The sequence below is a fragment of the Tamandua tetradactyla genome, chromosome 4, assembly GCF_023851605.1.
Source record: "Tamandua tetradactyla isolate mTamTet1 chromosome 4, mTamTet1.pri, whole genome shotgun sequence".
Lineage (NCBI taxonomy): Eukaryota > Metazoa > Chordata > Mammalia > Pilosa > Myrmecophagidae > Tamandua > Tamandua tetradactyla.
Window position 1 is genome coordinate 103,594,195 of NC_135330.1, and position 23,230 is coordinate 103,617,424.

Below are 23,230 nucleotides of genomic sequence, written 5' to 3' on the forward strand. Positions count from 1 at the left end.
ATTAGACACATCCTGATTTTTAAAGAGATGCTAAAATGCAAAGAATACGCACCTTAAAATCCATGAAATATGACAGTTCTTCAGTCACTGTTATCATCGTGGCAGTTTAGAGACATAGCTCCTGCGGCCCAGTCGTCTCCTTCAGCCCGTGAGGACGTCGGCAGTGCTCCTCCCGGCCTCACCGCGGAGACCGAGCGGACAACACCGGAAGCGCGTACTTTCCCCCTCCCACTTCGCTAGGGGAAGACCAACTATCGCGAGAGTTCCGTGCTCACGGCGCTACGCCCAGCACTCAGACCGTGGACCGCAGAGGGAGCTGCAGCGTGGGGCTGGGCTATGTGGCCACGCGGGACGCGAGATAGCGCCGGTGACCCCGGCAGGAACGTTCTTCCACGGCTTCCATGCGCCTCCCCCTGGGGGCAGGTCGCTCTTCTGGCCTGTGGTGTGGAGAGTCCGCCAGGGGCGACGATCGCTATCCGGGCTTGCTTGGACCCGCGCGGCCCTTGGTTTTAGGGGTGAGATTGGAGTGAGGGGGGATTGCACTAGCAGCACCAGCCCGCGGATACCAGGTAAAAATTTAAATTATGTTGTTTTATTTTCAATATCTGAACACCAACTTGTAGAGATGTTGCTTGTTCTAATAGTAATGCAGTAAGGTTTCAGAAAAATAGTATGTTTCAAGAAAATTCTGCGCAATCGTTCACATATTCTAGGTGATGGAAGGTACTTGTATCGCTCTCTTGGACTGCTAATTCTTTTTTATGGTTCTTACCAATTTGCAGACATTTTTCTAATTTAATAAAAACGTCCCAAAGGGGAATTAACCTTTCTTTTGAAAGCTTGGGAGGGGTATCAGATCCTAATAAATCTTGCTTGAAACCTTAGTGTACATCAGACGAAATTCTATGTACTTAGAATGTACTAACTTACTATTTCTCATAAAATATTACAAAGGAGATAGTCATAATTCCTATTCACATTGATAGATGAGAAATGTTAGGCAAAGAGGATAAACAGCATGACAAATTCTGATAATTAAAACGGTTGCCACTCATAATCACTGTCTAGAGGTTTCAGGATCAACAGTTATAAGGTTAGTAATAGGTAGGTAGGTCCTCTTATTGTTCCCACTTCACAGAGTGGAAAATGAGAGCGCAGAAAAGCCAAGTCACCCTAAAATTCTCATCTGTGCATTCACGTTTTCTCATCTACCTTTCCTTTTGGTGACATACAACGCTAGTCTTCCTTTTTGAACCATACTCAAACTCATCTTAATTACACATAGCATTGTGCTACCATCGAACAGTATTGTCCTACCCGTTTCTGAACCTTTACAATCAACCTTATTAAGTATTCTATACTCCTTAACCAACAATTAGCTAATCTCTACCCTCTTTTTATCTCCTGATAATCCATGCTCTCAAATTTGAGTCCTAGAGTTTGCTTATTATAGTTAGTTCATATTAGTGAAACCATACAATATTTGTTTTTTTCTGTCTGCCTTATTTTGCTCAACATAATGTCATCAAGGTTCATCCACGTTGTTGCATGCATCATGACTTTATTACTTCTCACTGCTGCATAATAGTCCATTATATGTGTACACTATAGTTTGTTTATCCACTCACTCGTTTATGGACATTTGGGCTGTTTCCATCTCTTGGCAATTGTGAATAATGCCATTATTAACATAGGTGTGCAAATGTCTATTCGTGTCCCTGCTTTCAGTTCTTCCAAATATATTTCTAGTAACAGGATTGCTGGATCATATGGCAGTTTATACTTAGCTTCCTGAGGAATTGCCAAACTCAGGGTGGCTTCATCATTTTACATTCCAACCAATAGTGAATAAGTTTACCTGTTTCTCCACATCCTTTCCAGCTTGTAGTTTTGTTTGTTTGTTTTGATAATGGCTGTTCCAGTACCTGTGAAATGATATTTAACTGTGGTTTTGATATGCATTTTTCCTGATAGTGAGGCTGACCATCTTTTCATATATTTTAGAGCTACTTGTATTTCTTCTTTGGAAAAGTATCTGTCCATGACTTTTGCTTTTTAAAAGGCAAAATTGGATTGTTTGTCTTTTTTTGTTGAGTTGCAAGATCTGTCTATATATTCTGGATATTAAACCCTTATCTGGTATGTGGTTTCCAAATATTGTCTCCCATTGCATAGGCTGCCTTTTTACTTTCTTGACAAAGTCGTTTGATGCACTGAATTATTCAGTTTTGAGGAGGTCCCATTTTTCTGTTTCTTCTTTCATTGCTTGTACTTTAGGTATAGGGTCCAGGAAATCACCCTCCTACCCACAAAATCTTTATGCTATTTCCCTAAATTTTCTTCTAAGAGTTTTATGGCCTAAGCTGTAATGTTTTAGGTCTTTGATCCATATTGAATTAATTTCTGTATGACATGTTAGATAGGGATTCTCTTTCATTCTTTTGAATATAGATAACCTAGTTCTCTCAGCACCACTTGTTGAAGAGGCTGTTCTGTCCCAGTTTGGTGGACTCAGCTGCCTCATGAAAATCAATTGGCCACAGATGAAAGGGTCATTTACTGAACTTTCAGTTTGTTTCTGTCGACCAGTGTATCTAGCCGCATACCGGTACTGTTTTGACCACTGTAGCTTTGTAATATGCTTTAAAGTCAGGAAGTGAGAGACCCCACCACTTCATTCTTTTTCAAGAAGTTTTTAAGCTGTTTGGGGCACCTTGCTCTTCCAGATAAATTTGAGTATTGGTTTTTCTTTATTTGCAAAGTAAGCTGTTGGGATTTTGATTGGTAACATGTTGAATCTATGAATCAGTTTTGGTAGAATTGATATCTAAACAACATTTAGCCTTCCAGTCCCTGAACACAGAATCTCTTTCCATTATTTAGATCTTCTTTGACTTTTTGTTAGCATTGTTTTGTAGTTTTCTGTGTAAGAGCCCTTTACATCCTTCGTTAAGTTTATCCCTAGATATTTGATGCTTTTACTTACTTTTTTTTGGTAAATGGAATTTTTCTCTTAATTTCCTCCTGGAATATCTCGTTACTCCCGTGTAGAAACACTACTGATTTTTTTGGTGTAGGTCTTTTGTCCTATCACTTTGCTGAGCATGTTTATTAGCTCAAATAACTTTGTATTGTCATTTTTTTCAGAATTTTCTAAATACGCAATCATGGCAGCTGTAAAGAGTGAAAGTTTGACTTTTTCCTTTCCAATTTGGATGCATTTTCTTGCCGAGTTGCTCCAGCTAGAATTTCCAGCACGGTGTTGAATAACATTCATGACAATAGGCATCCTTGTCTTGTTCCAGATCTTAGAGGAAAGGATTTTAATCTTTCCCCATTGAGTATGATCTTAGTTGTGGATTTTTCATATATGCCCTTTATCATGTTGGGGAAGTTTCAATTCCTATATTTTGAAGTGTTTTTATCAGGAAAGAATGTTTGATTTTGTCATATGCCTCTTCCACAGTAGTGGAGACGATCCTGTGTTTTTTTTCCCTTCGATTTGATTTGTTAATGTGTTGTACCTCCCGTACATAGCTGGAATAAAACCCACTTGATCATGGTGTATAATTCATTCACTGTGTCATTGCATTCGAATTGCAAGTATTTTGTTGAGGATTTCTGCATCTATATTCATTAGAGAGATTGAGCTGAAGTTTTCTTTTCTTGTGGTATCTTTGTCTGACTTTGGTATTAGGATGATATTGGCTTCATAAAATAAATTAGGTAGCATTCCCTCCTCGATTTTTGAAAGAGTTTGAGCAAGATTGGTATTCTTACTAGAATGTTTGTTAGAAATCACCTCTGAAGCTATCTGGTCTTGGACTTTTCTTTGCTGGGAGAGTTTTGATTCTGATTCAGTTTCTTTACTTGTGATTGGTTTGTTGAAGGCTTCTGTTTCTTCAAGTGTCAATGTAGGTTGTGCACGTATTTTTAGGACGTTGTCCATTTCATCTAAGTTTTCTAGTTGTTGACATACAGTTGCTCATGGTATCCTCTTGTGATTGCTTTTATTTCTTTGGGGTCAGTGTTATGTCCCCCTTCCCATTTATGAATTTATTTTCATCCTCTCTCTTTTTTGTAGCTAAGGGTCCATCAGTTTTACTCATTGTTTTTCTAAAAACCAACTTCCAGTTTCATTGATTCTTTTTTGTTGTTGTTGTTATTGTACTTGTTCTTAATTCCATTTATCTCTCCTCTAACCTTTATTTCATTCCTTCTGTTTGCACTGGACTTGGTTTGTTCTTTTTCTGGTTCTTCCAGGTGTGCAGTTAAGTCTTTGATTTTAGCTTTTTTTAAAAAAAATATGGGCATTTAGGGCAATAAAATTCCCTCTCAGCATTGCCTTTGCTGCATCCTTTAAGTTTTGATATGTTGTTTTCTCATTTTCATTTGCCTCAGGATATTTACTGATTTCTCTTATAATTTCTTCCTATTTTCAGAGTGCCTGTTTAGCTTCCATAAAGTTGTGGATTTTCCTGTCCTCCTCTACCTATTACTGATTTCCAGCTTTGTTCCATTATGATCAGAGAAGGTGCTTTGCATAATTTCAAACTTTTAAAATTTATTGAGACCTGATTTGTGAATCAGCATGTGACCTTATCCTGGAGAATGAGCCACGAGTACTTGAGAAGAATATGTATCCTGCTATTTTGGGGTGCAGTGTTCTGTAAATCTGTTAAGTCTAGTTCATTTATCATATTATTCAAACTCTCTATTTCTTTATTGATCCTCTTTTCTCAATGCTGTATCCATTGATGAAAGTGTTGTATTGAAGTCTGTAATTATTATTGTAGAGATGTCTGTTTCTCCCTTCCGCCTTACCAGTGTTTGCCTCATGAATTTTTCGGCATCTTGGCAAGACACGTAAACATTTATGATCTTTCTTCTTGGAGGACTGCACCTTTTGTTAATATATAGTATTCTTCATCTCTTTTAACATTTTTTTTTCACTTTAAATCTGTTTGTCCAATATTAGCATAGCTACCCTAGAATTTTTTGGTTACTTTCTTACATCTAGTATCTTTTTCCAGCCTTTCACTTTCACAACCTATTTATGTCTTTGGGTCTAAACTGATCTTTTGTAGACAGTATACAGATGGATCATGTTGTTTATCCACTCCACCAGACTATGTCTTTTGATTGGGGAGTTTAACCCATTAACATTCAATTTTATTATTCAGCTATTTTATCCTTTGCTTTTTTGGTATCTTATTTTTTGCTCTCTTTTTACCTTTTTAGTTATGCATACTGATATTCTTCTGTCTACAATCTCCTCCAAACCTCTCTTCTGTGTCTTCCTATTAGTCTGTAGCACTCCTTTCAGTATTTCTTGTATACCAGGTCTCTTGTTAATAGACTCTCTGTGTTTCTATTTTTGTATACCAGGTCTCTTGTTAATAGACTCTCTGTGTTTCTATTTATCTGTGAATTTTTTAAACCCCCCCTCATTTTTGAAGGACACTTTTACTTATATAGAATTATTGGCTGTCAGTTTTTTTTCTTTCATTGTCTTAAATACATCTTACCCTGCCTCTCACCTATGTGGTTTCAGATGAGAAACTGCACTTAGGTTTGTCGGGCTTCTTTCACATGTGGTGGATTGCTTTTCTCTTGATGCTGTTAGAATTTTCACTGTCTTTGGTATTTGACAGTCTGATTAGTAAGTACCTTAGGTCTATTCAGATTTATTCTGTTTGGGATACGTTGCAATCCAGAAACCTCTCCAATAGAACTAGTCTGTTTGCTGTCCACCTGAATAGCTGAAGATCCAGTAGTCTTCAAGCCATGAAAGATGGCTGTGTGATGGAAGGGAAGAAACAATTAGCACAGACTTATGATGTCAAACCCCATAGCTTGAATGTGCATATGCCCACTGAGTTCTAATTTTCTATTCCGGGGATTCTGGATAGAGGGTATCCTGCTCCCAAATCCCTGTTTGCCTTGATGCTGACATATAAAGGTATATGTGTTAGTTAGATTCAGTTGTCAACTTGGCCAGGTGAGCATACCTAATCTTGTTGCTGTGGACATAAGCCAATGGTACGTGAACCTCATCTGCTGCCAATTACATCTGCAGTCGGCTAGGAGGCATGTCTGCTGCAATGAGTGACGTTTGACTTAATTGGCTGGTGCTTAAATGAGAGAGCGCAACGTAGCACAGCCTAGCAGCTTGGCATTCCTCATCTCAGCACTTGCAGCTCAGCCCAGGCCCTTGGAGATGGAGAAAGAGATCACCCCGGGGAAAGTTGTTGGAACCCTGGGGCCTGGAGAGAAGACCAGCAGAGACCATCCTGTGCCTTCCACGTAAGAAAGAACCTCAGTGGAAAGTTAGCTGCCTTTCCTCTGAAGAACCAACAAAATAAATCCCCTTTTATTAAAAGCCAATCCATCTCTGGTGTGTTGCATTCTGGCAGCTAGCAAACTAGAACAGTATATTTTATAAAAACCTGTTAAACTGAGGCTAAAGATGGAAACAATTTGCTTTTGAGAAACATTAGTGCAAAACTTGCCTTTATAATGTGGAAGAAACCATTTTGTACTGGTTTACTTTAAAGTTCGACTAAATAATCTTAGTAGTGCATTAGGAACTTTATTACCTAATTTTGTGTCGTTTGCCCTAGACAAGAACTTTAATTATTGCTTACTAGGTAAATAATGTTCATGATGTTCTAAAACCCAGGCTTCTTGATTCCTTTACCACTAGCAACACATAGATTAACAAATCATGTAATAGTTCTGCTCCGTGACTAGTTTAAACAACCTTGGACCTCTTAACACTGTTCTGTAACAGTGCTCTGGCCTTGTCAGTGAGGGGGACCTAAGATCTGGGCACAATTAAAAGCCAGACTTAGCTGCAACTATATATGCTGCAAATGTACTCTCCTTTGTGATAGTCAGAACTTTTTTCCCTTATGAGGTTTTCAATGAAATTGAAGGGCAAGAAAGGATATGCCAAATGAGTGTTTGCTCCGTATGTCACATAAAAGATAAGCACTCCTCCAACAGCACAGGCCCAAGAAGTAATGCATGAAGCATTGGATACATGGCAAGACTACTTAATATATTTACATTACCCCCCATTTTTAGTTGGCTCTCAGCCATTGACAGCTGTGATCAAAATTTTTGGTGTTGAGCACCATTTTCACTTAATGCCTAAGGTCTTGGAGTAGTAATTACAGGTTGTTTTGATTTTGAGCTTATAGTTGGTCATGATGTTGTCAGTTTTAACTTGTTCATCTCTTTTTTTTTCACTTCATGCATAAAGAAAGCATTTACTGGTTCACAAGCGTCTGCATACCCCCATTTAATAATACTCCAGAGAAAAAGCAGTGCACCAAGGAAACTATATTGAATACTATAAGTAAAAAAATTTCCAAATGCTTTTCTCTTAACATGGTCCTAAGATCAGGTCCTAAGCTCCATGACTTAAACCATCTGAAATCAGTGATTTTAAAATGGCCCTGAGGAAGACTACCTTTTAGACCCATGGGGCTTATTCAATTATTTCATGCACTGGTATCTCAACTTCCTCAGAGGTGTTTTCCCAAGTGAAAGAGGTGATGTTGGCAATGGCAAAAATGCCACCTTGTTCAGCTAGTAATACTATTGTCTAAAATTAGTTTAGCTAGTTAATCTAATGACCCTTGCTGTTCAGCTTGGGCTCTAATGGTAAGTTCAGCAAGATCTCCTACAGTGATTGAGAGATTTGTAGTCAAGTTTTCATGATTACCCAAGTCAAAATAGCAACAGTCTCCCAAAGAGGCAAACCCAGAATTGTGAATTCCCTGGGTAATTCCCATTTTTCTAAGAATATAAATTGAGGGGTATAATCCACTGAGAAGTTTGAGATTGACGATGAACTGCTAAAGGAGCAGGGAGGAGACCAAGTGCAGTTGCCTAGACATTTACCAGCTATTAAGGCAAATACCTTACCAAAGCCTCCTCAAATAAAAAGATAGGCTGACAGAACACTGTAACTCTAGCCAAGGTCTTGCTTTTTATAGATCCATTACTACAATACCATCATTTATCCTTAGTAACCAAGGGTCTTTGATATTGAGAATACGAGTAAGGAGCTGGTGAAAATTTGTTTCTGTTGTGGATCTTTCTCATAGCTGGGGTCTTAAACCTGAAAGTGGAGATGTATTTTTATTCTTCATTTTTAAACAGTTTTATCACACATCATACAATCCAACCTATTTAAAAAATCAGTAGCCATACCTTCACCACAATTTATAGGATGATATTTCCTTTCTTCCACAAAGAATCCCATACCCCACCCCCATATCCCTTGCTTGTTGTCATTTAGTTTTGGCATATTGCCTTTGTTATTCAATGGAAGCATGTTACAATGATACCCTTAACTATAGACCGTAAGTTTACGTTGATTGTATTTTTTCCTGTATATAATCCATTTTCACCACCTTGCAGTGTTGACATTTATTCTGTCATGCAAAACATTCTTATAATTGTATGTTTAGTTAGCATCATTGTCCACTCTAGGCATCGCTAAGTTAAACCATCTCAGTCTTTCCTTCTGGTGTCATACATACCCTCAGCCCTCTGGCCTCAATCATACTCACACTCAGCTTCATTCAGTGTACCTATATTATTGTGCTACCATTGAATAGTATTGTATCTATCTCTGGACCTTTACAATTAGTCCTGTTGCACATTCAAAACTCCTTTAGCACCAAATGCCCAATCTCTGCCCTCTATCTATCTCTTAATAGCCTCTGTTCTTAACTTTAACTCTCAGAGTTCACTGTTTAATGTTAGTTCATAATAGTGAAACCAGACAGTATTTGTCCTTTTATTTCTGACTAATTTCATTTAGAATTATGTTCTCAAGTTTCATCCACATTATTACATGTTTCATGACTTTATTCTGTCCTACATCTGTATTATATTCCATCGGATGTATATACCACAGCGTGTTTACCCACTCGTCCGTTAATAGACATTTGGGCTGTTTCTATCTCTTTTTTTTTTTTTTTTTTTTTTTTGTTAAATGACATATTTTTTTTTTATTAATTAAAAAAAGAATTAACAAAACAATTAGAAATCATTCCAATCTACATGTACAATCAGTAATTCTTAATAACATCACATAGTTGCATATTCATCATTTCTTAGTACATTTGCATCGATTTAGAAAAAGAAATAAAAAGACAACAGAATAAGAATTAAAACAATAATAGAAAGAAAAAAAAAACAAAAAAACAAAAACAAAAAACCTATACCTCACATGCAGCTTCATTCAGTGTTTTAACATAATTGCATTACAATTGGGTAGTATTGTGCTGTCCATTTCTGAGTTTTTATATCAGAAGAGAGAGGTGTGGAGAAGATTGTAGAAAGGAAGACCATGAGCAAAGGTAAAAAGAAGGAAAATTAGAAGGACATATAAAAGCCAAAAGGCAAAATCGTAGAGGAGGGTACTGCCTGGGCAGTAATAACATCGATGTTGATGGATTAAGCTTCCCAATCGGGGGACATGGACTGGCAGAATGGATTAGGGAACGGGACCCATCTATATGATGTCTCTACTCAAAAGACATGAGGGCAAGGACACAAATGAACATTTGCACACCAATGCTTATAGCAGCATTATTTACAATTACCAAGAGATGGATACAACAAAATGTCCATCAACAGATGGGTGGCTAAACTACTGTAGTATATATATATGATGGAATATTATGCGGCTGTAAGACAGAATAAAGTTATGAAGTATGTAACAACATGGATGGACCTTAAGGACATTATGCTGAGTGAGATCAGCCAGAAACAAAAGGACAAATGCTGTATGGTCTCACTGATATGAACTGACATTAGTGAATAAACTTGCAGAATTTCGTTGGTAACAGAGACCATCAGGAGATAGAAATAGGGTAAGATATTGGGTAATTGGAGCTGAAGGGATACAGATTGTGCAACAGGACTGAATGTAAAAACTCAGAAATGGACAGCACAATACTACCTAATTGTAATACAATTATTTTAAAACACTGAATGAGGCTGCATGTGAGAATGATAGAGGGAGGAGGGCTGGGGGCACAAGTGAAATCGGAAAGAAAGATAGACGATAAAGATTGAGATGGTATAATCTAGGATTGCTTAGAGTGTATAATGACAGTGACTAAATGTACAAATTTAAAAAATATTTTTGCATGAGGAAGAACAAAGGAATGTCATTATTGCAGGGTGCTGAAAATAGATGGTAATATTTTAAAATTTCAACTCGTGTGAGACTGAAGCAAAAAATGTTTATTTGTTACAAAATTTAGATTTTGACTAGTGCATTTCCTAATATAACTTATGTAGATAGCTTGGTTGAACAACATAAGTGTATGGAACCTTGGGTAGGACATAAGATTTTGTTGGTTTGTCCAGAGTGATACCCCGATGAATCCCAGAGTGATTCAATAAGTGAGTGGAAAAGTATTTGCTAAGTCCCCTTCGGGGAATGGTGAGAACAGGGAGAAATTCAACTTCCCCAGGTTGAATTCTTGATATTCTCACAAGCAGTGTGAACAACCAAAGCTATAGGCTGAGCCCCCATCTTGGGGTTTGTTCATTTGAAACTTAACCCCACAAAATATAGGTCAAGCCTACTTGAAATTAGGCCTAGGAGTCACCCCCAAGAGAACCTCTTTTGTTGCTCAGATGTGGCCTCTCTCTCCAGCCAACACAGCAAGCAAACTCACCACCTTCCCCCTGTCTACGTGAGACATGACACCCAGGGGTGTGGACCTTCCTGGCAACGTGGGACAGAAATCCTAGAATGAGCTGGGACTTAGCATCAAGGGATTGAGAAAATCCTCTTGACCAAAAGGGGGAAGAGTGAAATGAGACAAAGTGTCAATGGCTGAGAGATTCCAAACAGAGTCAAGAGGTTATCCTGAAGGTTATTCTTATGCATTAAGTAGATATCACCTTATTATCCAAGAGGAAATGGAGAGGCTGGAGGAAACTGCCTGAAAATGTAGAGCTGTGTTCCAGTAGCCATGTTTCTTGATGATGATTGTATAATGATATAGCTTCCACAGTGTGACTGTGTGATTGTGAAAACCTTGTGTCTGATGCTCCTTTTATCTACCTTGTCAACAGACGAGTAGAACATACAGAATAAAAATAAATAATAGGGGGAACAAATGTTATAATAAATTTATTTTGAAATGCTAGTGATCAATGAAAGGGAGGAGTAAGGGTATGATGTGTATGGTTTTTTTTCTGTTTTCGTTTTTTTTCTGTTGTCTTTTTTTTTCATTTTCTGAATTGATGCAAATGTTCTAAGAAATGATCATGATGAATATGCAACTTGTGATGATATTGTGAATTACTGATTATATTTGTAGAATGGAATGATCACATATTAAGAATGTTTGTGTTTCTTTCCTGTAATTTTTTTAATTAATAAAAAAATTTTTTAAAAATAAAATAAGAAAAAGATTTATAAGACATTTCCCTACATTTTATTCTAAAATTTTATGGTCTTAGCACTAATGTTTAGGTCTTTGATCCCTTTTGAGGTAATTTTTGTATAGGGTGTGAGACATGGCTCTTCTTTCATTCTTTTGCATATGGATAGTCACTTCTTCAAGCACCATTCATTGAAGAGGCTGCTCTCTCCCAATTGTGTTGGCTTGACCACCTTATCAAAGTTCAGTTGTCCATAGATGAGATGATATTTCTAAATACTCAATTCGATTCCATTGATCAGTATATCTCTTTATGCCAGTACCATTCTATTTTGACCACTGTACCTTTGTAATATGCTATAAAGTCAGGTAGTATGAGACTTCCCACTTCATTTTCTTTCTCAAGATATTTTTAGCTATTCATTGCTAATAAATAAAACTATGCCAGTTTGAAGCTATTATGGACCACAGAAAAGCCATGTCTTTTAATCCTCATTCAGTATTGCTGGGTGGAATCTTTTTTGCACGTGTTATTCTTTTGCAGTATGTTTTACTTTTTTTTTTTCCTTTTTTATTGTGAAATATAGCATCTATACAAAAAAGCAATAAATTTCCAAGTACATTTTAGTAAGTGGTTATAGAACAGATTTTTAAGTTCGGTATGGGTTACAGTTTCACAATTTTTCAGTTTTCTTCTAGCTTCTCCAAGACACTGGAGACCAAAAGAGGTATCAATATAATAACTCAGCAGTCACACTCATTTGTTATATCCTATCTTTTGTTATACTCCTCTTTTTTGTGTGTGTGAAAAATAACATAAATCAAAAAAGCAACAAATTTCAGAGTACATTGCACCAGTTGTAATACAGACTTCAGAGTTTGGAATGGATTGTAATTCCACAATTTTACGTTTTTTACTTTAGGTACTCTAAGGTATTGGAAGCTAAAAGAAATATCAGTATAATTACTCAACGCTCATACCCATTTTTTAAACCCACCCTTCTCTGTATAACTCCACCATCTTTGATCTTTCTCTCACTCTTTAGGGATGTTTGGGCTATGCCCATTCTAACCTTTTCATTTAGGAATTATTCTGTCGATAATAGGGATAGGGAGATGGAACTAATGACGTTATGGAAAGGCTGGGCCTTCTGTATTTTAGGACCCATCTGTAGGTTGTAGGTTTCTGGAAAGTTACCCCAGTACATGTAACCCTTGTAGAATCTTATATAATGCCCTAGGTATTCTTTAGGATTGACAGGAATGGTTTTGGTTGGAATTTGGCAAGTTATGATAGGTAGTATTGTCTGACAGAAGCTTGAGTAAGAGTGATCTCCAGAGTAGCCTCTGAACTTTCTCAGCCACTGATACCTTATTTCTTACGCTTCTTTTCCCTTTTGGTCAATATGGCATTGTTGGTCCCATGGTGCCAGGGCCAGGCTTATCCCTGGGAGACATTTCCCGTGCTGCCAGGAAGACTTTCATCCCTGGATGTCATGTCCCACATATGGGGGAGTGCAGTGGTTTCACTTTGCAGAGTTGGGCTTAGAGAGAGAGCGAGGCCACATCTGAGCAACAAAACAGGTCCTCCAGAGATGATTCCTAGATATACCTGTAGGTAGGCTAAGCTCCACTACATACATAAGCTTCACAAGAGCAGGCCTCAAGATCAAGGGCTAGGTCTATTTATTTGAATGCCCCTAATGTTTGACATCATATCTGGGGTTTTCCGGGTGGTAAGTTTTATAGTTCCATATTTTTTCTCCCATCCCTCAAGGGATTTTGCCAATACTTTTTTATTAACTGCTTAATGTACTCTGGGATTTATCCAGGCATTACATTAAGCTGTACACGATTAAAGGCCCTCATTCTTATTTGGGGCTCATTTTGGTTTAAATGATCTATCCAGACAGGTTGAGTTGGGTTATGTGCTATAGAAAATTTACGTTCTGGACAAAATAAACCTTTCTTCCTTTGGTCACAAAGAGTAAGTGAAGTCATAAAATACCGACAATGTCTTCCTACCCCTGTATTCTGAATTACCTTAATCCTGACCCGATTGGCTTCATTCTTATCTCTAAGTACCAGGTTATACATATATAAAACAGCCCCTCAAAATCCAGAAGTAACAATTACCATGCTGGACTAAATGTGACTGCTATAAGAGCTTACAATCTAAGCCCCCGTTTTTTCTTATATGTATTTTCTAAATGAGATCATGCAATATTTGCTCTTTTGTTTTTGGCTTATTTTGCCTCACCAAATGTCTCACAGGTTCATTCATATCATTGCATGTCTCAAAACTTCATTCTTTTTTCAGGAGCACAATGTTTGGTCATATAAATACACCATTGTTTGTCAATCTACTTCTCAGTCAATACATCTCTCAGTCACCTCCATCTACTGCGACTCCAAAGTCAATAGTCCATCAACACTCTCAGTTTTAGATAGTTTCATTGTTCCCAATAGAAAAATAACCAATAAACACACCCTCACCAAATAGAAAATCCAAACATCCTCCTGTTCTAGTTTGCTAGTTTACAGTTCCAAGGCCAAGAAAATGTCCCAATTAAAACAAGTCCATAGACATGTCCAATTTAAGGCAACTGGGAAACAATACCGTGATTCAAGAAGGCCAAAGATGTTCAACGTTTCTCTCTCAGCTGGAAGGGCACATGGCGAACATGGCGGTGTCTACTGGCTTTCACTCTACCAAAAAGGGACTCTCTCCAAAATGTTTCCTCTTTTAAAGGATTCCAGCAAGCAACTCCACCTTCAGTGGGTGGAGACATACCTCCATGGAAATCATCTAATCAAAAGTTACCACCCACAATTGGGTGGGTCACATCTTCATAGAAACAATCAAAATGCTCCCACCCAGCAATATTGAATGAGGATCAAAGGGCATGGCTTTTCTGGGGTCCACTACAGATTCAGACCAGCGCACCCCCTAAATCTTGTCCCTTCCCCCAATTGTGTACCCCTGGTATTACTGTGGTATGGTTGATGTTTTCCTGTTAAAAATAGCCCATAGCATGTGATAGCATTTTTTCCTTATACCCTGAAATTATACACTCTTTGTACAAGATTCATAGGTTTGCAATAGTTCATACAAGAACTTATTTATATTTTTAATATTAATCAGTGGGACACATGAGTCTATATAACCCTTTTCAATCAAGTTCCCCTTCAATATGGTAATATTTACTTACAAATCCACTAGTAAACCGCCTCCTCTTCTACGTATTGCCTTACAGTAAGTTCAACATTATTAGCTGTTTACCCATCTCAAGCTACTGTGTATCTCTCAGTACCTTATATTCTGTATTATAAGCCACTCATTTTACCCTTACTGTGGTCATAAAAGTGGAATCATACAGTGTCTGTCCTTTTGTGTTTGGTTTATTTCACTCAGCATTAAGTCCTCAAGGCTCATCCATCTTGTCATGTGCTTCAGGATGTTATTTCATCTTACTGCTACCTAATATTCCATCATATGTATATACCACATTTTGTTAATCTACTTGTCTGTTGATGGGCACATGGATTGCTTCCATGGTTTGGCAATTGTGAATAATGCTCCTTTGAACAGCAGTGTGCAAATGTCTGTTTGCATCACTGCTTTCAGCTCTTCTGGGTATATACCAAGCAGTGGTATTGCTGGGTCATAGGGCAACTTACTATTTAGTTTTCTGAGGAGCACGATACTATCTTCCATAGTGGCTGTACCATTATACATTCCTACTAGCAGTGCTTAAGGTCCCAATTTTTCCATATCCTCTCTGACATTTGTAGTTTCCTGTTTGCTTAATAGCCGCCATTCTCAGAGGTGTGAGGTGGTACCTCATAGTCTTGATCTGCATTTCCCTTATAGCCAGTGAAAACAAGCATCTCTTCATGTGCTTTTGAGCCATCTGTTTTTTGCTCTTCAGAAAAATGTCTAGTCATATCTTTAGCCCATTTTATAATTGGGTTGTTTTGTTGTTGAGTTGTATGATTTCTTTATGTAAACGGGATATAAAACCTTTATCCAATGTATGTTTTCCAAATATTTTCTCCCACTGAGTTGGCTGCCTTTTTGGCAAGCTCCTTTGAGACACAAAAGTATTTGATTTTGAGAAGTTCCCATTTATTCTGTTTGTTCTTTTGTTGCTTGTGCTTTAGTTGTGAAGTTTAGGAAGCTACCTTTTATTACGAGGTCTTGCAGATGCTTCCTTATATTTTCTTCTAGGAGCTTTATGGTACTGGTCTTATATTTAGGTGTTTGCTCCAGTTTGAGTTCATTTTATGTATGGTGTAAGGTAAAGGTCCTGTGGTAGTTAGATTCAGTTGTCAGTTTGGCCAGGTGAGCGTACCTAGTTTTGTTGCTGCGGACATGAGCCAATGGTACGTGAACCTCATCTGTTGCTCCTTACATCTGCAGCAGGCTAGGAGGCGTGCCTACTGCAATGAATGATGTTTGACTTAACTGGCTGGTGCTTAAATGAGAGAACACAACATAGCACAGCCCAAGCAGCTTGGCATTTCTCATATCAACACTCGCAGCTCACCCCAGGCCTTTGGAGATGCAGAAAGAAGTCACCCCAGGGAAAACTGTTGGAAACCAGAGGCCTGGAGAGAAGGCCAGCAGAGACCATCCTGTGCCTTCCCACATAAGAAAGAACCTCAGTGGAAAGTTAGCTGCCTTTCCTCTGAAGAACTAACAAAATAAATCCCCTTTTATTAAAAGCCAGTCCGTCTCTGGTGTGTTGCATTCTGGCAGCTAGCAAACTAGAACAGGTCTGTTTTCATTCTTCTGGCTATTGATATCCAGTTCTCCCATGCCTATTTGTTGAAAAGACTATTTTCTCCCAGCTCAATGGATTTGGGGGCCTTGTCGAAGATCAGTTTACCATAGATTTGGTAGTCTATTTCTGCACTCTCAATTTGATTCCATTGGTCAGTACTTCTGTCTTTGTGCTGATACCATGCTGTTTTGCGCACTGTGGCTTTATAATAAGTTTTAAAATCAGCTAGTGTTAATCCTCCCATTTCATTCTTTTTAAGGGTACTTTTAGGTATTTGGGGTCTCTTTCCCTTCCAGCTGAATATGCTAACTAGTTTTTCCAATTCTTCAAAGGAGGTTGTTGGAATTTTCATTGGTATTGCATTGAATCTTTAGATCAATTTGGATAGAATTGTCATCATAACTATATTTAACTTTCCTTTCCATGAGCATGGAATGTTGTTCCACCTATTTACACCTTCTTTGATTTCTTTTAGCCACATTATGTAGTTCTCTGTGTACAAGTCCATTGCACCCCTAGTTAAGTTCATTCCCAAATACTTGATTCTTTTAATTGCTGTTTTGAATAGAATTCTTTTTTCCTTAATTGACTCCTCAGTTAGGGCCTTGCTTGTGTATACTAGTATTACTGATTTTTCACATTAATTTTATAACCTGCCACCTTGCTGAATTTATTAACTCAAGTAACTTAATTGTAGATTTCTCAGGATTTTCCAAGCATAGTATGTCATTTGCAAATAATGAAAGTTTTGCTTCTTCCTTTCCAATTTGATGCTTTTCATTACTTCTTCCTGCCAGATTGCTCTAGCTAGAACTTCTAGTATAATGTTGAATAATAGTGGTGACAGAGAGCATCCTTCTCTCATTCCCGATCTTAGGGGAAAAGCATTCAGTCTCTTTTCATTGAGTATTATTCTGGCTATGGGTTTTTCATATGCACTTTATCATAATGAGGAAGTTGCCTTTGATTCCTGCCTTTTCAATATTTTTATCAGAAAAGGATGTTGAATTCTGTCGAATGCCTTTTCAACATCAATTGAGATCATTGTACGATTTTTCTCTTTCGATTTGTTAATGTTCTGTATTACATTAACTGATTTTCTTGCATTGAACCGTCTTTTCCTTCCGGGTATAAACCCTACTTGGTCATGGTGTATAATTCTTTAAATGCGCTGTTGGATTTGATTTGCTAATATTTTGTTGAGAATTTTTGCATCTGTGAACATTAAGGAGATTGGTCTTTAGTTCTCCGTTCTTGTAGCAACTTTACCCAGTGTTGGTATTAAAGTGATGTTAACTTCATAAAATGAGTTACTTAGTTTTCCTTTTTCCTCAATGTTTTTGAAAATTTGAACAGGATTGGTGTTACTTCTTTTTGGAATGTTTGATAAAATGACTCGGTGAAAATATCTGTCCCTTGGCTTTTCTTTATAAGATTTTTGGTACCTGATTGAATCTCTTTACTTGTGATTGGTTTGTTGAGATCTTCTATTCTTGAGTCAGTATAGCTTGTTTGTGTGTTTCCAGGAATCTAAGTTGTCTAGTTTGTTGGTGTTTCATTGTTCATAGTATCCTCTTATGATTATTTTAATTTTAACCCCCCTCTCATTTCTGATTTTGTTTATTTGCACCCTCTCTGTTTTTGTCTTTGTCAGCCTTGCTAGTGGCCCATTGATTTGATTGAATTTCTCAAAGAATTACCTTTTGGTTTTATTGATTCTTTTTATTGTTCTTTTGTTTTCCTATACGTTTAACTCTGCTTTAATCTTTGCTACTTCTCTACTTCTATTTTCTTTGGGGTTAGTGGGATGGAGTGTCACGTGGGCACATATGGGATATGCAGTGTGGGAGCGCTTAGAGTACAGTATGGGGGGCAGGTGACGGGGTTCAGGTGTGCGCTGTGTTGGGTGAATCGTGGGTTGCGGTGTGGGGGATATGCGTGTGAGGGTATTGCATTCAAGGAGTATGGCTTGGCTTACTTCCTTGTCAGTGCCTTTCTGCACACTCCTGCAGACTCCGGACTTCCGTTTCAAAAGGGGCGTGTTAGGTTTTTTGCACTAGCTGGACAGTCTCCAGTTCTCTGCATCTCATATCTTCAGCTTTTGCAACCATGGCTTCTATATGTGGTATAGAAGACCTTCCCAGGTCACTTACACCCTGGATTTGCTACTCCATTTGCCTTTCTGTCCCTTCTCTAGCTGTTCTAGGAGCAGGCATGAACTTGACCTATCCTGTTTTGCCATCTTCCAGAATCTTCCCTTATCCATTTAAAAAATGATTCCAGCATTCTGGTATTTGCAAACTGTGGCAACACCCTACTCCTGGTACCAAAATCTGTCTAGTTTGCAAGCTGCCGGAATGTTATATACCAGAACTGGAATGGCTTTTGTAAAGGGGAATTAAAAGTTACAAGTTTACAGTTCTAAAGCCATGAAAATGTCGAAATTAAATCAAGCTATAATAATGTCCAAAATAAGACATCCAGGAAAGGATACCTTACTTGTTTCAAGATGGACAATGATGTTTAGGATTTCTCTCTTAGCTGGAAAGGCACATGGCAATGCCTGCTAGCTTTCTCTCCAGGCTTCTTCAGTGGCTTTCCTGGGGCTCTGTCCCTTTCGTTCACTTTATCCATTCTCATGGCTCTGTTGGCTCTAAAGCTTTTCCCGAAATGATTCCTTCTTAAAGTACTCCAGTAAGCAACCCCACCTTGTATGGATAGAGATGCATCTCCATGAAAACCATCTAATCAAAAGTTATCACCCACAATTGGGTAGGTCATATCTCCATGGAAACAATCAAAAAGATCTTACACAGCAATACTGAATGAGGATTAAAGAACTTTGCTTTTCTGGGGTACACAACAGAATCAAACCAACACATGTGTCACTGGATTCGATTTCCTAGTATTTTGTTGAGAATTTTGCATCTATATTCATTAAGGTGATTGGCCTGTTGTAGCATCTTTATCTGGTTTTGATATTGGAGTGATGTTAGTTCCATAAAATGAGTTAGGTAGTGTTCCTTTTGTCCTCAGTTTTTTGGAAGAGTTTGAGGAGATTGGTTAATTCTTTTTGAAATGTTTGGTAAAATTCCTCTGTGAAGCCATCATGTCCTGGGCTTTTCTTTGTAGGAAGTTTTTTTTTGGGGGGGGAGGGGGGTTTACAACAGCAAGAGTTTATATTTTGTTTATGTTACATGTTGTTAGCTGTGGGTCATCTGTGGCTCTTCTCTGCATATTTTCTCATTGCAGGACCCAGGCTGAAGGAGCAGCCCTCAACAGGTACATACTATTCTCACAGTAGAGGGAAAGATCAAAACAGTGGCAGGAAACAACGGTTCTTTAAGCTTCTACTCAAACCAGTCTTATCCCTTGTGCACTCAGACACCATTGGCCAAAACAAGTCACATATCCAAGCCTAATGTCTGTGGGGCAGGAAATTATGTTCCCCTCAGAGGGAGTCACTACAGATCATAAGACATTCTGGTTATTATTACTGTGTAGCAAATCACCTTAAAACTCAGCAACTTAAAACAGCAAGCCATTTTATTAAATGTGATGATTTTGTGGATCAGAAATTCAGGCAGGGCTCCACTGGGTGGTTCTTTTGCTCTGGTGTTGACTGAGCTGATCTGGAAGGTCCAATTTGACCCTACTCGCAACTCTGGCATGCTGGTAGGGATTGAAGGCTGGGCTTTCTAGCATGGAAATCTAAGTACTGTGGATGTCTTATGTGGCAGCTTAGGGCTCACAGAGAGTATCCCGAAAGACAGGAAGAGGAAGCTTCCAGTCTCTGAAAGCCTTTAAAATGACATATCACTGCTTATGCCATAATGCATTGCACAAAGCAGGCCAGGGCCCACAAGAAGAGGGAATACAGATTCCACCGCTAGATGGGAGAAATATTAAAGACTCCTGGTCAGCTCGTAGGAAGATTTTTGATGACTGAATCCCTTTACTTGTGATTGGTTTGTTTGAAATCTTCTATTTCTTCTCAAGTCAGTGTAGGTTGTTCATGTGTTTCTAGTTATTTGTGCGTTTCATCTAACTTGTCTAGTTTTTTGGTCATATAGTTGTTCATAGTCTCCTCTTACGAGTTTTTCGTTTTTTCAGCGTCCATGGTAATGACCCCCTCTCATTTCTGATTTTGTTTTTTTGCATCCTCTTCCTTTTTTTTGTCAGCCTAGCCAGAGGTCCACTGATTTTGTTGATTTTTCTCAATGAACCAACTTTTGGCTCTATTGATTCTTTGTATTGTCTTTTTGTTCTCCAATTCATTTTATTATGCTTTAATCTTTTATTATTTCTCTTTTATTTGCTTTGAGGTTAGTTTGCTGTTCTTTCTCTAGTTCCTCTACGTGACCAGTTAAGTCTTGAGTTTTTGTTTCTTTTATAATATAGGCATTTTAGGCTGATAAATTTTCCTCTCAGCACTGTCTTTGCCCCATCCCATAAATTGTAGTGTATTTTATTCTGGTTTTCATTCATCTCCAGATTTTTACCAATTTCTCTTTCAGTTTCTTCTTTCACACAGATTGTTTATGAGCGTGTTATTTAATCTCTATATATTTGTGTATTTTCTATTCTCCATTTGTTACTGATTTCCAAATTCATTCCATTGTGGACAGAGAAGTGCTATGAATAATTTCAATATTTTAAATTTATGAACACCTGTTTTGTGTCCCAGCATATGATCTATCCTGGAGAACATGTATATCCTCATATTTTGGGGTGTATAACAATCTATATATGTCTGTTAGTTCTATTGTATTTATCAAATAAAGTTCTCTGTTTCTTTGTTGATTCCCCTGTATGGGTGTTCTATCTATAGAGGGAAGTGGTGTATTGGAGTTTCTCACTCTTATTGTTGAAATGTGTATCACTCCCTTCAGTTTTGCCAATATTTACCTCATATACTCTGGAGCTCCTTGATTAGGAGCATAAACATTTATGATTGTTATTTCTTGGTGACTTGTCCCTTTTATTAAAATGTATTGTTCTTCCTTGTCTCTTATGACATCTCTACTTTTGGGGCAGTGCAGTGGTGGCTCAGTGGCAGAATTCTCACCTGCCATGCTCGAGACCCAGGTTTGATTCCTGGAGCCTGTCCATGCAAAAAAAAGTATTTTGTCTGTTATCAGTATAGCTACTCCTGCTCTCTTTTGATTACAACTTGCATGGAACATTTTTTTCCATCCTTTCACTTTTGGGTTTAAGATGAGTCTTGTAAGCAGCATATAGATTGATCACATTTTCAAATCCATTCTACCAATCTGTATCTTCTAGTTAGTGAAATTAGTCCATTAACACTCAAAGTTATTTCTACCCCAGGCAGTTCTTGAATCTGCCATCTTATTTTTTTATTTTTATTCATCAGATTTGTGTATTCTTTTCCCTCTTTTATTTGTTTGTATGCTGTATGGCAAGGTCACATTTCATTTCTTTTTCCATGTTAGTATCTCGTTATTGCAGCACCATTTGTTGAATTTTGTTTGTTTGTTTTTGTTGGTTTCTTTGTTTGAAAAGTACATGGGTCAGGAATTGACACCGGGTTTCTCAAATGGCAGGTGAGAATTCTACTACCGAACTACCTTTGCACCCTCTCCTTCTATTTTTATCCTTTAAGTTACTCCTACTGATATTCTTCAGTTCTGTGCCCTCCTCCAGACCACCTTCTCCTGCCTTTTCAGCCAAGGGACTTCCTTTAGTATTTCTTGTAGGGCATGTCTTTTGTTAACAAGTTCTTTCAGCGTTTCTTTGTGAAAATTTTAATCATTCACATTTAAATGACAGCTTTGCTGGATAAAGAATTCTTGGCTGCAAGTTTTTCTCTTTCAGAATCTTAAATATATCATGCCACACTGCCTGATCACTTCCATGATACCTTTTGAATAGGTTGAATTTACGTCTTATGTAGCTTCCCTTATGTGTGGTAAACTACTTCTCCCACTGCTTTAAATACTTTCTGCCTCTCTTTAGCATTTGAAAGTCTGATTAGGATGTGGGTTTCTTGGGATTATTTGGTATTTTTTTATTTCAATTATGTCTTTTTTTAAGGGTTGGGAAATTTCCACCATTATCTTCTCACCTAATTGTCGTAGTTCTTTTCTCTTCTTGTTCTGAGACACTGGTGATTCTTAGATTTGTTTGTTTTGTGTATCTGTAATTTCCCAGGAATCCAGTTCTACTTTTTCCGTGTGTTTCACCAGGTTGTCTGCAGTGAATTCAAATTCAGTTGTCCTGTCCTCTAGTTTGCTAATTCTTTGTTCTGTGTATTTCAATCTACTGATTTGTGTATCTAGTATATTTTTAATTTGGTCTACAGAATCTTTCATCTCTGAAATCCATTTATTCTTTCAAATTCTTCTTTATGCTTTTCTAGTGTTCTCTTGATATCCTTTATATTATTCATCATCCCAATGAACTTACTTAGTTAGATTTATATGAATGTGTTCGATTAGTTATTCTTAATTCTTTGTCTTCTCCAGAGTTTTAATACGGTTATTTAGCTGGGCAATATTTGCCTGCTAATCTTCATATGCTTCGTGGTTTTCTGTTGGTTTCAGAGCATATGATGCTCTTTTTAAAATTCTTCTATTGACAAATCTTCACCCATACAGTCCATACATGGTGTACAATTAATGCCTCACAATATCATCACTTAGTTGTTAATTTATCACCATGACCACTTTTAGAATATTTGCATCACTCCAGAAGAATAAATTTAAAAACATATATCCCATAACCTTTACCCCTCCCTCTCATTAACTACTAATATTTCAGTCTACCTATTTATTTTACCCCATATGCGCCCTATTAATTCATTTTATCCATGTTTTCTTACTCATCTGTCCACACCCTAGATAAAAGCATCAAATGTTTTCACAGTCACTTTGTAAAAGTTATATAATTCATCTTCAAGAATCCAGGTTATTGACACACAGCTCAGCAGTTTCAGGTACTTCCCTAAAGCCATTCCAATGCACCATAAACTAAAAAGGGAAATCTATATAATGT

At 37.6% G+C, this 23,230-nt stretch overlaps 1 protein-coding gene across 1 annotated transcript in view; it reads left to right on the forward strand.

Annotated features, from left to right (window-relative positions):
- Window positions 1–300: 300 nt before the first annotated feature.
- LOC143681246 (uncharacterized) overlaps window positions 301–23,230 on the forward strand; it is a 35,856-nt gene continuing 12,926 nt past the window's right edge. Inside the window, exon 1 of the mRNA XM_077158098.1 lies at window positions 301–569. The gene's annotated coding sequence lies outside the window, so the exon portion shown is untranslated. The remainder of the gene's footprint in view (window positions 570–23,230) is intronic.